Source organism: Bactrocera neohumeralis, unplaced genomic scaffold (genome assembly GCF_024586455.1).
Source record: "Bactrocera neohumeralis isolate Rockhampton unplaced genomic scaffold, APGP_CSIRO_Bneo_wtdbg2-racon-allhic-juicebox.fasta_v2 ctg195_1, whole genome shotgun sequence".
In the NCBI taxonomy this organism is placed as follows: domain Eukaryota; kingdom Metazoa; phylum Arthropoda; class Insecta; order Diptera; family Tephritidae; genus Bactrocera; species Bactrocera neohumeralis.
The window spans coordinates 184,334-200,335 of record NW_026089912.1 but is presented as its reverse complement, the minus strand read 5'-3'; the positions used below and the strand labels follow the sequence as shown (position 1 = coordinate 200,335).

General features: G+C 38.0%; 1 long non-coding RNA gene across 1 annotated transcript; it reads right to left on the bottom strand.

The window, feature by feature from the left end:
- Positions 1-13,573: 13,573 nt before the first annotated feature.
- LOC126766646 (uncharacterized) lies at positions 13,574-14,986 on the bottom strand. The gene is made up of 4 exons (XR_007668935.1): positions 14,520-14,986; positions 14,356-14,443; positions 14,162-14,270; positions 13,574-14,072 (listed from the first exon to the last, which is right to left on the bottom strand). It is a non-coding gene; the product is annotated as an uncharacterized LOC126766646 (long non-coding RNA).
- Between the last annotated feature and the right edge of the window lie 1,016 nt (positions 14,987-16,002).

Here is a 16,002-nt window from a genome sequence, read left to right as displayed (position 1 = left end):
AAAAAAATAGCTCTTTTTCGCACATTACCTACAATTATTGCTTTGGAAATAGCATAAGTTTTAGTTTTGCATGTATTCATAAAAATACGCAAAATAATAATCATATCAATTAACTACAAATATTACCATGAAAATTGCATAATTTAATAATAATGATATCAATTTTGCATGAATTCACAAAAATTCGCAAAGTTATATTTATGTAATGTCAATTGATATGATAGCATGTAAACGTATAAAAATATAAGCAAAAGGCCAACATGCGTCTGTAATAGCAATGTATATTTCTGAGCATATATGTACATATATGAAATATTATCGTAATATCCTAAAAGCATAATATATTACAATAATAATATATGTAAATCACACCTCTTATCATTTAAAACTTTCATACGCATCTCTCCTGCAGATACATATGTATGCAAGTACAAATCAATTTCAAATCAAGATATAATCATTTATCAGTAATATAAAAAGCGCGTGCTTCTCTATATTTACGTACACACATATGTATGTATGTGCGTATGACATTCTCACACGAATAATATATGCGTACGCATGTTAATCAAAAAATACAAACATTCTTCTGGAAAAACAACAATAGTCTCAAAAATCATCATACATATTTACAATATGCGTATAGAAAGTGAAAGTGGAAGATTGTTTCCTTGTTCCCTGCTACTCCGCAGCTGCGGCAGCTGTCGTTGTAGGGCATACCCATTTTGTAAATACTTTTTCTTGACCTATTTAATAAGTCATTGGTTCTTTTATTGTCATATGTTGGCCATAATTGTTTAGTTATGACGCATGTTTTACTGTTTTTCCACCTTTTGTTTGCAATTTGTTGGAATTGTCTGTTGATCTCTCCTTTTATCGATCCTAGCGGGCTTGGTATTAGCTCCGCCTCAGAAAATGTTCCTGTGGCCGGGAACCCAGATCAAGTTTAGTTGGAGCTTGTCTTTTATTGAGCTTAGTGCTCTCTTGCAGTTGTGAACTATACTGGAATTTTTCATGGGTGAAGACAATGCCAGGAGGGCCGCCTGGCTATCCGTAAATATAGTTGCTTTATGTATATTCCCGTGGTTTTCTAATAAAACTTCGCAGGCTTTTTCTATGACTAGTAATTCTGCTTGGAGGATGGAGTCATGTGCAGAAGTTCACGCATGTGAAGAAAGTTCTCTGATAGCCATTCACTTGGGAGTGGCCAGAAACGATTCTTTTACATATGACTCAAGCTGAGCTGCTTCCGGTCTTTGACCAAGTATCCTCTGGGTAGCCTAAGAACATCCGTTCGAAGGCGAGCTAATGTGAGAAGGCGAAACATCCCTTACATATGGTTGAGCGCTGGGTTTGGGACCCGCCACGTAAAAAAAACCCGCAATGAATAGAAGAAACAAGCCTCGGATGAGAGACCCCCCTTTTGATGACGACCATGACAAACGAAATAAGGACTACGATTTGAGGGCATGCACCTGGAATGTCCGGTCCCGCTGGGTGATGTTCTCGTGAAAATAAAGGCTGACATCACCGCCGTCCAAGAAATGCGATGGACGGGACAAGGACAGAGACGAGTAGGTCCTTGTGACATTTACTACAGTGGCCATATAAAGGAGCGCAAGTTTGGTGTAGGATTCGTGGTGGGAGAGAGACTCCGTCGCCGAGTACTATCATTCACTCCGGTGAATGAACGTCTAGCCACAATCCGCATCAAAGCGAGGTTCTTCAACATATCGCTGATTTGCGCCCACGCCCCGAGGGAAGAGAAGTTGCCTTTTATGGGTGCGTGGAGCGCACTTATGAGGGATGCCCCCGCCACGATGTCAAAATCGTGCTTGGCGACTTTAACGCCAGGGTGGGCAAAGAAGGTATATTTGGCACTACGGTCGGTAAATTCAGCCTCCACGAGGAAACATCCCCAAATGGGTTGAGGCTGATCGAATTCGCCGGGGCCCGAAATATGGTTATCTGTAGTACTAGATTCCAGCATAAGAAGATTCATCAAACTACCTGGCTGTCTCCGGATCGAAAAACTACCAACCAGATCGATCATGTTGTGATAGGCGGAAGACACGTTTTCAGTGTTTTAGATGTGCGTGCGCTCCAGGTCCTAACATCGACTCGGACCACTATCTTGTTGCAGCTAAGATTCGCACCAGCCTCTGTGCAGCAAAAAACGCACGCCACCAAACAAAAGGAAGTTTCGACGTCGAGAAGCTGCAATCACAACAGACAGCCGAACGATTTTCTACTCGGCTTGCACTCCTGCTCTCTGAGAGCACTCGTCAACAACTTGGTATAAGGGAACTGTGGGACGGCATTTTGAACTCCTTACGTACAGCTGCAACCGAAACCATTGGTTTTCGGAAAGTGCAAAAGAACAGCTTGTACGACGAGGAGTGCCGTGTCGCAGCGGAGAGAAAACAGGCTGCCTACCTCGCAACGTTACGATCGACCACTACACGTGCGGGATAGGATAGATACCGAGAGTTGAAAAGGGAAGCGAGACGCATTTGCAGACAGAAGAAGAAAGAGGCCGAAATGCGTGAGTACGAAGAGCTTGATAAGCTGGCCGACAGGGGTGATGCTCAAAAATTCTACGAAAAAATGCGGCGGCTTACAGAAGGTTTCAAGACCGGAGCATACTCTTGTAGAACCCCCAAAGGTGATCTAGTCACTGATGCCCAGCGCATAGTTAAATTATGGAGGGAACACTTCTCCAGCCTGCTGAATGGAAGTAAACGCACAACACCAGGAGAAGGAGAACCCGATTCCCCAATCGATGACGATGGAGCAGACGTTCCATTACCCGACCATGAAAAAGTTCGAATAGCAATTGCCCGCCTGAAGAACAACAAAGCGGCAGGGGCCGACGGATTGCCGGCCGAGCTATTCAAACACGGCGGCGAAGAACTGATAAGGAGCATGCATCAGCTTCTTTGTAAAATATGGTCGGACGAAAGCATGCCCAACGATTGGAATTTAAGTGTGCTATGCCCAATCCATCAAAAAGGAGACCCCAAAATCTGCGCTAACTTCCGTGGGATAAGCCTCCTCAACATCGCATATAAGGTTCTATCGAGCGTATTGTGTGAAAGATTAAAGCCCACCGTCAACAAACTGATTGGACCTTATCAGTGTGGCTTCAGACCTGGAAAATCAATAACCGACCAGATATTCACCATGCGCCAAATCTTGGAAAAGACCCGTGAAAGGAGAATCGACACACACCACCTCTTCGTCGATTTCAAAGCTGCTTTCGAAAGCACGAAAAGGTGCTGCCTTTATGCCGCGATGTCTGAATTTGGTATCCCTGCAAAACTAATACGGCTGTATAAGCTGACGTTGAGCAACACCAACAGCTCCGTTAGCATCGGGAAGGACCTCTCCGAGCCGTTCGATACCAAACAAGGTTTCAGACAAGGCGACTCCCTATCGTGCGACTTTTTCAACCTGCTTCTGGAGAAAATAGTTCGAGCCGCAGAACTAAATAGAGAAGGTACCTTCTTCTATAAGAGTGTACAGCTGCTGGTGTATGCCGATGATATTTATATCATCGGTCTTAACACCCGCGCCGTTAGTTCTGCTTTCTCCAGACTGGACAAGGAAGCAAAACAAATGGGTCTGGCAGTGAACGAGGGCAAAACGAAATATCTCCTGTCATCAAACAAACAGTCGTCGCACTCGCGACTTGGCACTCACGTCACTGTTGACAGTCATAACTTTGAAGTTGTAGATAATTTCGTCTATCTTGGAACCAGCATTAACACCACCAACAATGTCAGCCTAGAAATCCAACGCAGGATAACTCTTGCCAACAGGTGCTACTTCGGACTGAGTAGGCAATTGAGAAGCAAAGTCCTCTCTCGACAAACAAAAACCAAACTCTATAAGTCACTCATAATTCTCGTCCTGCTATATGGTGCAGAGTCGTGGACGATGTCAACAACGGATGAGTCGACGTTGCGAGTTTTCGAAAGAAAAGTTCTGCGAAAGATTTATGGTCCTTTGCGCGTTAGCCACGGCGAATATCGCATTCGATGGAACGATGAGCTGTACGAGATATATTGTCCGGATGGACGAAAACACTCCAGCTCTGAAAGTATTCGACGCAGTACTCGGCGGGGGAAGCAGAGGAAGAGGAAGACCTCCACTCCTTTGGAAGGACCAAGTGGAAAAGGACCTGGCTTCGCTTGGAATACTCAATTGGCGCCACGTAGCGAAAAGAAGAAACGACTGGCGCGCTGTTGTTAACTCGGCTATAATCGCGTAAGCGGTGTCTACATCAATTAAGAAGAAGAGTTCTTCTGCTTGGAAGATGCTGGCCGAGTTCGGTAGACGTATAGAGAGAGATATGCCTAGATCAGCGGAGAATAACCCCGTGCCTACTCCGCAGTCCATTTTGGACCCGTCGGTATAGACTGAGATAGTATCTTCCTCTACTATTGAACCTCTTCTCCATTCTCGTCTAGATGGCATCCTCACCTGGAAGTGTCTATTGAAATCCAGCTTTGGGAGAATGTAGTATGATTTGTTAATGGTGAGCTTGTTTAAAATTACACTATGTCCGTAGTTCTGCTGATTCCAACCTCCCAATTCTTTTATTCTTATCGCCGCAATAGCTGCTGTTTTGCACCAGTAACACCCGCACATGCTGCTCTTTGTATTCCATTTAATTTTCTAATGTTGTATTGTTTGTTTAGCGCTGGCCATCATACCAGAGCTCCATATGTAAGTATAGGTCTTATGACAGCCGTATACATCCACATGATTATACTTTGTTTAAGGCCCCAATTCCTGTTGTCGATTTTCTTAAAAGTATGTATAGTAGGCCATGTATGCTTTGTTTATTCTTTTTTCTATATTAATTTTCCAGGACAGTTTGGTGTCAATATCCACCCCCAAGTATTTAGCTGTGGGGGATAGAGTAAGTGTTGTACCGTTTAGTACCGGAAGCTGGAACTAAGGAATTTTGGTTCTGCTTGTGAATAGCATCAGTTCCGTTTTGTTCGGGTTAACTCCTAGACCATTGTTCTTAGCCCATAAGTTTAACCCTCGAAGTGCTCTTTCCATAATCTCGCTGACTGTTGAAGGAAACATACCTGAAACCAACAACACTATATCGTCTGCATACGCTACTGCTTTCACTCCTTTACCGTTTAGTTGGAGTAGTATTTGGTTCAGCGCTGCAACCCATAGAAGCGGAGAGAGGACCCCTCCTTGAGACATCCCTCTACTCTAATAACTTGTTTGTGTTGCAGCGCCGTTTGAAGCTATAATCTTCCTATTCTTAAGCATCGATAGTATCCATCTGCACACAGTGTTATCTATGCCACCATGTGCCATGTGCCAGAGAATTAATTATCGCCTTTACTTCTATGTTGTTCAATGCGCCCTCTATGTCTAGAAATGCAGCCATGGTGTATTGTTTGTGGTGTAGTGATTTTTCGATTACACTTATCACCTCGTGAAGGGCGGTTTCGGTTGATCGGCCCTTCATGTACGCATGTTGACACTTCGATAACTTCTCCGCCATTATTGTTCTTACGTGTAGATCTATTAGCCTTTCTAGTACCTTCAGCATAAAGGAGGTAAGGCTTATAGGTCTAAAATCCTTGGCATTCTCGTGTGTTCTTCTGCCTGGTTTTGGAAGGAACACAACTTTACTCCTTTTCCAACTTCTTGGGATGTAAGATAGTTGAATGCTAGCCTTGTATATATTTTCAAGCCTTAGAACCATTGGTTCTACCAGTTTTTGCAGCATTATGGGCATAATCCCGTCAGGACCTGCCGCTTTAAATAGTGCAAAACTATTTATGGCATATTTGATTTTTCTTTTGTCTACTATTTGGCTTCGATAGTCAGCTGCGTTCAGCGGTGGTTCTGGTTGAACCCTCGTTGAAGGTGTTTGCTGACTCCCGGGGAAGTGCGTTGTGATTAGTACCACCAGAGACTTTTTTGCCGAGGAGGTCCAATCGCTTCCCTCAGCCCTAATGTAGGCAGTATTAATATGATCTTTGGATAGCATTTTACTCAGCCTAGCGGCTTCTCTGCAACTTCTATCGATGTTTAGAAAGATTGCCATGAGTCCTTTTTAGCTTTCCTGACTGCTTTTTTTTATTCTTTCATAATGTCTTTATATGGCTGCCAGATTTTGGTTCTAAAACTCTCATTGAAAACTTTCCTTAGTTGTGTTCTCAAACTCTTGAGTTCACTGTTCCACCAAGGAAGAGACTTTCTCTTTTTCAAAATTGTTAGCGGAGTAGATTTATTGAAAGTTGTGGTTAAGATTTTTTCCAACTTCGCTACTTCTGAATCTAATTCCTCAGGATTTCTGATACTCTTACTGCTTCCCTTTTCAAGGCATTTTGTTGCTATACTGGTAAATTTTCCCCATGCCGTTCTTCTAGGGTTCCGGTATGTGAGAGGCGCACTGTACTTCTCGCGGATGCTGAAGAGTATCCAGGAGTGATCCGACATGGAAGGCTCATCGGATACCCTCCAGTTATCCACAACGAGACAGTCTGAGTCTGTTGAAAGCGTGAGGTCAAGCACTTCCTCCCACCCCGGGAACCTATCCGAGCTTGGGAAAATAAATGTTGGCTTATCGCCACACCCTATTAGGACATCATCTTTCCTGTTCTCCTCTACTAGTCTGGCGAGCGGGGCCGGTGGTAAGTCTTCGTCATGGGCCAAGTAGGCCGAGATCAAGAAGAAGGGCTTTTCCTTCTGTTCCACCTTTACCACTTTGATATTTGCTGTGCTGTAATTAGTACAAAGAAATGCATTTATACTTTTATTGATAAGAATGCATGCCCTAGGTTTACCTCTGTTCCGTGTGTAAAACAGGTTATAGTTGCTGCTGTTTAGCCCTTTAATGGTATCACCATGCCCCTCTCGTTCACGAGTGTTGTCAGATTCGCTGTAGCACTCTTCGAGTGCTGCAGGTTTATCTGTACGCATCTTATGCTATTGGGCATCTCGGGTGTCTTCGATGGCCACATTCCTTAGCAACTGGCTGGCGTCATCGACCTCTTCCGTGTCGTCTTCGTCAGCCGCTTTGTCGCCTTGGAAGATTTTCAGTCTGGCCTTGCGGATTCCGAAGCTGATTTTGTAGTCAGTCTTCTTCAGAGCCTCAATGGACTCATCACAAATGGCCACTAGTATTGGCTTGCTTGCTTTATTCGGTTTTTCCTCCTTGATTAGCTGCCACTCATCTATACCTGGTACAGATTTGTTCTGCAGCTTAATGCACCTCAGGAGTTTTTCGCCTGGCTCCTCTAGAGGGGGTAACCAAATGCGAGCAAGAGGTCTCTTTGGAATATCCCTGGCGGGTATAAGCCTCAAATGGAGGCCTACGAAGGCGTTGCTAATTTTAGCAACACTACCCGTCAGGAAATCTAGCGAGGCCTGGTCCGCGCACTTGATAACCCTGTAGCCCTTGAGGGTCTCAGAGGAGTCCGGGTGAGGACCCGCAGGATTGTCGAGTACATAGCTTAGCACCCTACTCGACAATCTGACGTCGATCTCCACCCATCTCTCCTGTATTGTGCTCGGAGAGGAGGAATTTCCATCTATGATGGCCACCTGCAGGCTATCCCTGGCTACATCGCAGAAATGCCTTGCCGTTGTTGTGCTGCTGTGTTCACCTTCACTCCGCCTCGGTTTTTTGGGCTGAGTTCCGGGTACCTCTGTGATGGAGCGATTTCTCTTCTGAGAAGTGCTCTCTCGTTTGCTCTCTTCTTGAGGTTGTGATTGCTTGTTAGTCTGCAGAAAAGAATTTGCCTTGATTTCTATTTTTGCATTCGTAGCCACGCAAAGCTTACCACTCAAAATTTTCAGGTGCTGTGCATATTTCTCACATAACTTGTAGCGGTACTTTTTGTGGTACAGAAATTTTGTTATTTCGAAATAAGTTAATGACATGTTATTTATCAAAAATATTAAAAATTAAAAACAAAACATATTCAGCTATAGACTACATCATTTGAAAGTTAGTGAGCTTTACAAAATAAGCTCGAAATGTAAAAAACTGACATGCGATAAAAAATAATTTTTGTTTTAATTCAATTTCATTTACACTATAATTGAAAATAATGTCTTATTTAATTTTTTGTTTAAAACAAAGTTTTGTCAAGGCATTACTTTAAAAACAATAAAATCGGCCGCATTTGTATAAGAACAGAATAGCTAGTTTGTGTTTTCCTCATTAAACGTAACAAATTAAAAACTATATTTATGATGAGATAATAAAATTTAGTTTACTTCTGCTTACTAAAAACTTAACAAAAAACAAAATTGAAGAAAATCCCGAACGAACCGAAAAGACCTATTACAAATCTAAAAAAGTATAGTGGTAAGCTTTGCGTGGCCACGAGTGTACAGACATTTAATACCATTATTAGTATTTAAAATATTTATCAAATATATATATTATAAGTAACCAAACTATTAAGCATTTCCAAGCTTAGTTATTAGTTCTTTTTGAAAAATTGTGTATCGCCTTTTCTCTTTTAACATATTAATATTTCGATAGGCTAAAAAGTCGATAGTTTTTCTCTTTCTTACTTATGCTTTCTCCCATTCCATCGGAAATTGCACAAAATGTAACAGTGTTGGTGAACAGCTGGAAATATTTCTATGTGTTTGTGCAATCTGTTACCTCCGTCATGCAGGGTATTGATAATGTGTACTGATCGTTTTCGAATTATCGATACTCTCGATATTTGAATCTGAACGATAATAGACAAAAATCAGAAATACATAAAAGAAAAAAATATCATTCATTATTACGTTTCCCTTAAAACTTTGGATTACATTTATTTGCCTGTAACATTGGAAAGTTTCGATTTTGAATTATTATGAGCACTCCGGTGTCATACCGACTTGGGCTATTTTTTCAACATTTCCATTAAGTACGAATATCGAGAGTATCAAGTAACGAATGAAATTTTATTCTGTAACATATTTCTCAATTATATCAATTCTTGTTTAGTCTCGGATATTGAATGTCCCGATATTTCGAAATCCATCGCTGCTTGCATCAATAGAGCCAAAATGAATTTCAAACAATGGTGCTATGTATAGTGTGCTTATCGTGCATAATCGTAATATTTTTTATTGTTTTTTATTTCAAACAATATAAAAATAATGCGCATGTTGAAGTAGATTTAAAAACAAAAATTTCCAGATATTTCGCAACAAATTTGGACCATGCTTTCAGAAAAGCCGCTCTGCTGAACATTTGCCCTCAGACATTTCAACACAGTACGTATTTTTTCTGTATGCACTGACACCAGCGCACTTGTTCGGGCTATTTTTTTAACCTAGATGCCATGAAAGTTATCCCATTTCTTGATCTTATAGAATGAGTGCGAATAAGAAATCATAATTGCCATTAAGGCAAAAAGAAAATCCCGAAAAGGGAATATAAATTGTTGGATAAGTTTTATCATACGATATTATTAGATATTAAGTGTTTGCTTCATGTTTTTAATCGGCCTATGCAGTGAAATATAATATGTGAAAACAAATGTGTGTTTTATGTGTTTAAAGTGGCCTGCACAGTGGAAAATTTATGCGAATACAAATGTTTGTTTTATTTTCATATTAAATACAACAAACCAAAATCTACTTTTTAATTATATTGATTTCTCTTTGTTGTTTAGATAATAATCGATAAAGGACTAGGGTGACATTTTTTGATTCAGTAATTAATGTTCTCTTTCCGAAAATATTATTATTTTTATTAAGTGAATCTCTTTTTCCGATAATATTAATTTTTTCTTTTAGATATTATTATCAGTTTTATTTAATTAATCTTAGTTTTCAGATATTAATAATATTTTATATTAAATGTATTTGTATATATATATATATATGGGTTTCACATAGTCTCATAAAGTTATAAGTTATAACGATCCGAAAACATAGCGTTCAGAATTGTATTTGCTTAAACTTATTTTAGTATGGAAACCAACAACAAATTTTTTAAACTAGTATAAAAATTTATAATTTTATGATTTTGCGATGCTTTCTGACACGTTGTGAGTAAATATGTAGGTAAAACTATAGATTTCTTAATAATAATTATTAGTACTATTACAATTTGATGAAAAAGTATTCGGTTACTATATATTACAACTCGAATAGATCGTACTATAAAAAAATACAACTCTGTATAAGTTTTTCCTTCCATTCTGTATTATGTATAAATAAAAGTTAGTCGTTGAATAAAAGCCCATAAGTTAAAACGTGACTTCCATACATAGGTTATGAGCCCAGGTGGTTTGTGTGCAAATGCGTGTGTCGCGTTAAAAAATTAAAAATAAATTCCTTGTACCAAATCGAAAAATTGGACGAAACAAATTTTGATTCGTGGAAAGTGAAATTACGGGCGAGTGGGAAGCACTCGACGAAAAAGCATTGGCTACAATAACTCCAAGCGTGAAAGCGTCGCAGCTCAGCCATATCAAGCAATGCAAGTCATGAAAAGTGCTAGAAAAATTGCATCAGCCAAGTGGGCCTGTGCCTAAGTCTCATTATACAAGAAACTGCTGAATATGAAGTTAAGTGACAATGAAAGTATGCCGAAATATTTAAATGATTTTACATCTATTGTTGAAAAATTATCAGAAGTCGGAATTGGAATTAAAGACGAGTTAATAACTATTATTCTTCTTTCAAGACGAAGCAATACGAACATTTTGTTGTTGCTATAGAAAGCTTAGAAAGCGGTACAGTTGAATCACAAGCGTTTGCAGTGTGGTCGAAAAACGCTGAAAAAGGGGGAAAAATCTTCGAATAACCGAAACAAAAAGATGCAAAACATCAGGTTTTTAAGTGCGGCCAGCGCGGTCATATCGATCGCCGCGTACTGTAATGTAAAGAGAAACAATTTCGATCATAGGTCACCAAAGAGAAACGAACATTCGTTTACGTTGTTAGCAGCAGCGGACGCGAGGCGTTCGACAACACAACCAGGCTTCTTGACAGCGGAGCAACATCGCATGTGTCTAGTAATCGAAATTTGTTCATTTCATTAGAACAGCATAAAGAGAAAATCTCTTTGGTTGTAAATAAATACATACATTACAGCTGAAGGTGTAGGAAATGTGCGAATAAGTTCACAAAAGAGTGACATTATTCTCCGGAATGTTCTATTTGTGCCAAAAATGTGCAGTAATTTCATGTCAGTCGCGAGAGCCGTAGAAAATGGACTAAAAGTAATGTTTGATAAAAACTGTGCAAAGGTAATGAATGACAACGAAATAATATTAAAAGCAAAGAAAGTAAACAAACTTTTCGTATTTCAATGCGAAAATAAAAAGTGTTTTTATTATTCGAATGATAAGGTGGTATCATGGCATGAACGATATGGACATTTAAATTATGGTAGACTGCAGGAATTAGTGAATAAAGACATGGTTCGAGGTATGTAAAAAATGACATTTGGCAAAGACATTGTGTGTGCGAGATGCAAAATAAAAGAAAACTCATTTCCGAAGAATACAGAAAATGTTGCAAAAGACACTTTTGGGCTAGTGCATACAGAGGTGTGTGGTCCTTTTCGAACAAAATATCTGGGAGGCGCTCGTTATTTCTTAAATTTTATAGACGATAAAACAAGGAGAATGTTTGTGTATTTTTTAAAATTTAAAGAAGAAGTGTTGGATAAATTTAAAATGTTTAAAAACTTAGTAGAAAGGCAAACTGAAAAACGGATTAAAATGATTCGTAGTGACAACGGACGTGAATTTGTAAACAAAGACTTTGATAATTTTTTGAGTGAGTGGGGTATAAAACGGCAGTTGACGGTGCAATACACTCCACAGCAAAATGGATTTGCCGAAAGAGCAAATCGTACAATCGTTGAAATGGCACGAAGCACATTATTACAAAGTGAACTTAATGAATTTTTATGGGCAGAGGCAGTTGCTACTGCGGTGTTTTTGCGTAATAGATCACCCACAAAAGCATTAAATGATGTGACGCCTTACGAGGCATGGTCCGGTCGAAAACCAGTTGTAAATTTTTTGGAAACATTTGGCCATTTCACTAAAAAAAGTCGCTTACATCGAAAGCATAAAGAATGAGGCAGTAGATTTTTCCGACACGATTGAAAATATGAAAGCTATCAGCGAAGAAGAAACATCTGGAGGCTTGAGGGTAGATGAAGCAGACGACAGTGACGACAAGTTTGAAGAATCGAAAGCATTTAGTGAATCCGGTAGCGATTATCAAGAAAGTTTATGCGTATCGCCGATTCAGGAAGAGTGCCCTGCGCAAATAGGACGAGGCAAATGAAATTCCTTAAAGTGTTGCCGAAGCTAAAAACAGTAAATATTCGAGCGAGTGATCAACAGCGATAAAACTGAATATGATGTTTTAGTGCTAAATAAAACATGGAAGTTGGTTGACTTACCAAGCAGAGAGAAAGGCTTATTCTAATTTCTCTTATTATTAAATATTATGCTGTCACGATAAGTTCTCTTAATTCTCTTAATACTCTTAATATTTAATGTTGTTGTAGCATCATACATAATTTGTATGTATGTATGTATGTATGTATGTATACATTACTTACTATATATAGGGGTTTGACATAGTCTCATAAAGTTATAAGTTATAAAGATCGGAAAACATAGCGTTCAGAGTAAGCAGAAAAGTGTACATCACCTATTGCGGGTTCACCAGTTGTAAAGGTGTGAAAAGCTAGTGATTCACTAGTTTTTTCACCACGTTTGGCTGGCAGGGTAATTATATATGTAAAAATGTGTACCGAATGCAATAGTGTCGTAGTAGCTAGGCTACTACTTTAGGCATGTTGCTTAAAATTCTCAATTAATTGTCTTCACATTAATGCTGTTTATCGAGTTTCATTAGTATTGTTATTAGCATGCAAAGTATTTGCTTTCGATTTAAATTATTTTACGAATGTATTTAATAACTTAAACAACAAGGCAAATATTCAAAGGACGCAATCGCGTATGTTTTGAACTTTAACTGTCAAAATATTATTTTCCATTTAGCACAGAAAAATGTAAAATTGGTTTACACCAATGACATTTTTCCAACACTCGAAAATGTTTTACCATTTGGCTGGCACCCAGCATAAGGTATTAACTCATAGGTTTTGAGCATTATGTGGGCTTGGTATTAAACGAGACAAAGCGAAAAAAATATTGGATGAAGGAACAATACTGTGGTGAACACGAATACTAGAACACCAACCAATCAAAGATATACTGCAATAACAAACAAGACATTGAAAATCGTAGTTACCAGAACGTACGAGTAGCGATGGTTAGATAACAATCTACTATGTAAGGGTTGCCGGATTGTGTAGAAGACACAGTACTTATTAAAGTTTTGTTTAGTAAGAAGCTATTAGCAAGAAGTTGTAAACTCGAATAACGAGTAATACGCTTTATGTTGTTTGATTAAGAAATAAAGATAAGGATATAACCATTAATTTGGTTATTTTATTTATCAATCCACTAATCGTACTCTAGAGAGGGTTTCAAGGTAAACGATTTATCGAGAAAAACAATATTATTTATTTGCACAATAATTTCTAAAAACAAAGTTTGTGTGATTGGTACTGTTAGCATCTAAGCCTACTGAGAACAAAAGCAAATATCAAATATTTCAGATATTTAACTAATGATGACAACCTTTGCTTGTCAAAACATAAAATGTGGGTTAATTTTAGTACTCAGGGTTAAAATGGTTATGTACCAATAGAGAAGTTGTGAGCTCCTTGAAGGTGTCGGTAATACTTTTCTTAATTTTCTTGTTTCCTACACATATCCAAACACCACCGCGATCCTTTGCCATCTCAGCCAAAATAACAACCAAATCTTTTATTTGTAGCGAATCTTCAAGATGAATTTGAAATTTGTGAATATTAGAATTTTTTTTTTTTTTTCTGTAACATTTTTTCATTTTCAGTAACATCCACACGCGCACGATATGCTTATACAATTTCGGTCAGATATCGATATCGCCCATTTGTATGGTGTTAAACACTGACCCAGCCTCAAAACCCTTATCACACAACCATTGGGTAACTGTAGCAAATAAAAAATATTATAGTATTAGTAAAATTCGTTAGTTGAAAGCTATTGGTACAAGCACAGTTGTTTCCAACGGTACTCACTGTTCCATCTCGATGTCATAGATGATACTCGTATTGCAAAGTTTCTCTTTCATTGTGCAGTTTCAAAGGCAGCGGTTTGATTAAACGTATAACCACCAAGCCGCTGCAACTGTAAAAAAGTAAGATCATAATTTTATTAAGCTTCCTTTGTCTAACTTTGTTATGTACATATGTATGCACTAAGTGCCACTTACATTAAACAGATATCGTGTGATATCACTACTAGCAATGTACAGCCATTTTTATAAAGTTGTTTCAAACATTCTTTCTCCTCTTGTTAATCTGCAGAAAAGAAAGTTTTAGTTAAAAAAATTAGCCTTGAATTCTATTTTTGCATTCGTGGCCACGCAATGCTTACCACTCAAAATTTTCAAGTGCTGTGCATATTTCTCAACACTATAACCTGTAGTTTTGCTCAACAAACAAAGTAACAATTTAAAAACTATAATTATGATGAGATAATATAATTTAGTTTACTTCTGCTTACTAAAATCTTAACAAAAAACAAAATTGAAGAAAATCCCGAACGAACCAAAAAGACCTATTACAAATCTAAAACAGTATAGTGGTAAACTTTGCGTGGCCACGAGTGTAGAAATATTTAAAAGCAATATTCGTATTTAAATATTGATCAAATAAGAAATAAGTAACCAAACTATTGCGCATTTCCAAGCTTAGTTATTAATACTTCTTTTTGAAAAATTGTGTACCGCCTTTTCTCTTTTAACTTATTAATATTTCGATAAGCTAGAAAGTCGACAGGTTTTCTCTTTCTTACTTATGCTTTCTCCCATTCATTCGAAAATTGCACAAAATATAACAGTGTTGGTGAACAGCTGGAAATGTTTCTATGTGTTTGCGCAATCTGTTACCTCCGTATTGCAGGGTATTAATAATGCGTACTGATCGTTTTCCAATGATCGATACTATCGATATTCGACTCTGAACGATAATAGACAAAAATTAGAAACACATAAAAAAAAAATTATCATTCATTATTACGTTTCCCTTAAAACTTTGGATTACATTTATTTGCCTGTAACATTGGAAAGTTTCGATTTTGAATTAGAATATCTCGATAAAAGCATACATATATCTTAGTTAAGGTCGCCGTGGTACTCCATTCTTCCGGTAGTGCAGAAAAAAGTTGGATGCCAAAGGCCATGAGCACCCGGGTGTCATACCGACCTGGGTTATTTTTTTCTACATTTCCATTAAGTACGAATATCGAGAGTATCAAATAACGAATGAAATTTTATTCCGTAACATATTTCTCAATTTTATTCATTCTCGTGCAGTCTCAAATAGTGAAAGTTTCGAAATTTCAAAACACATCACTGCTTGCATTAATAGTGCCCAATTGAATTTCAAACAGTGGTGCTATGTATAGCGTGTATAATCGTAAATATTTTTTTTATTGTTTTTTACTACAAACAATTTAGAGCGCATAATGAAATAGATTTAAAAACAAAAATTTCGATTAAGATATCTCGCAACAACATAAATGTCATTAAGGCAAAAAGAAAATCGCAAATAGGGTAATAAAAAAAACGATTAAAAAAGCAAATCATTCGCGCTCATTAAAAAAGGTAGCTGAATGAATTTTATGTGATATTTTTTTAAAATTTTTTGCAATTAATTAATTAATTTTTTTTTCTAGCATTGGAAATCATAGTATAGCATTGGAAATATCAGCAGTTTCAACATAAGTTTTATCATTTGATATTATTAGATAATAAGTGTTTGCTTCATGTTTTTAATCGGCCTGTGCAGTGAAATATAATTGGGGTACTCACAACGTGTCTTAAAGCATCGTAAAATCATAAAATCATAAATTTTTA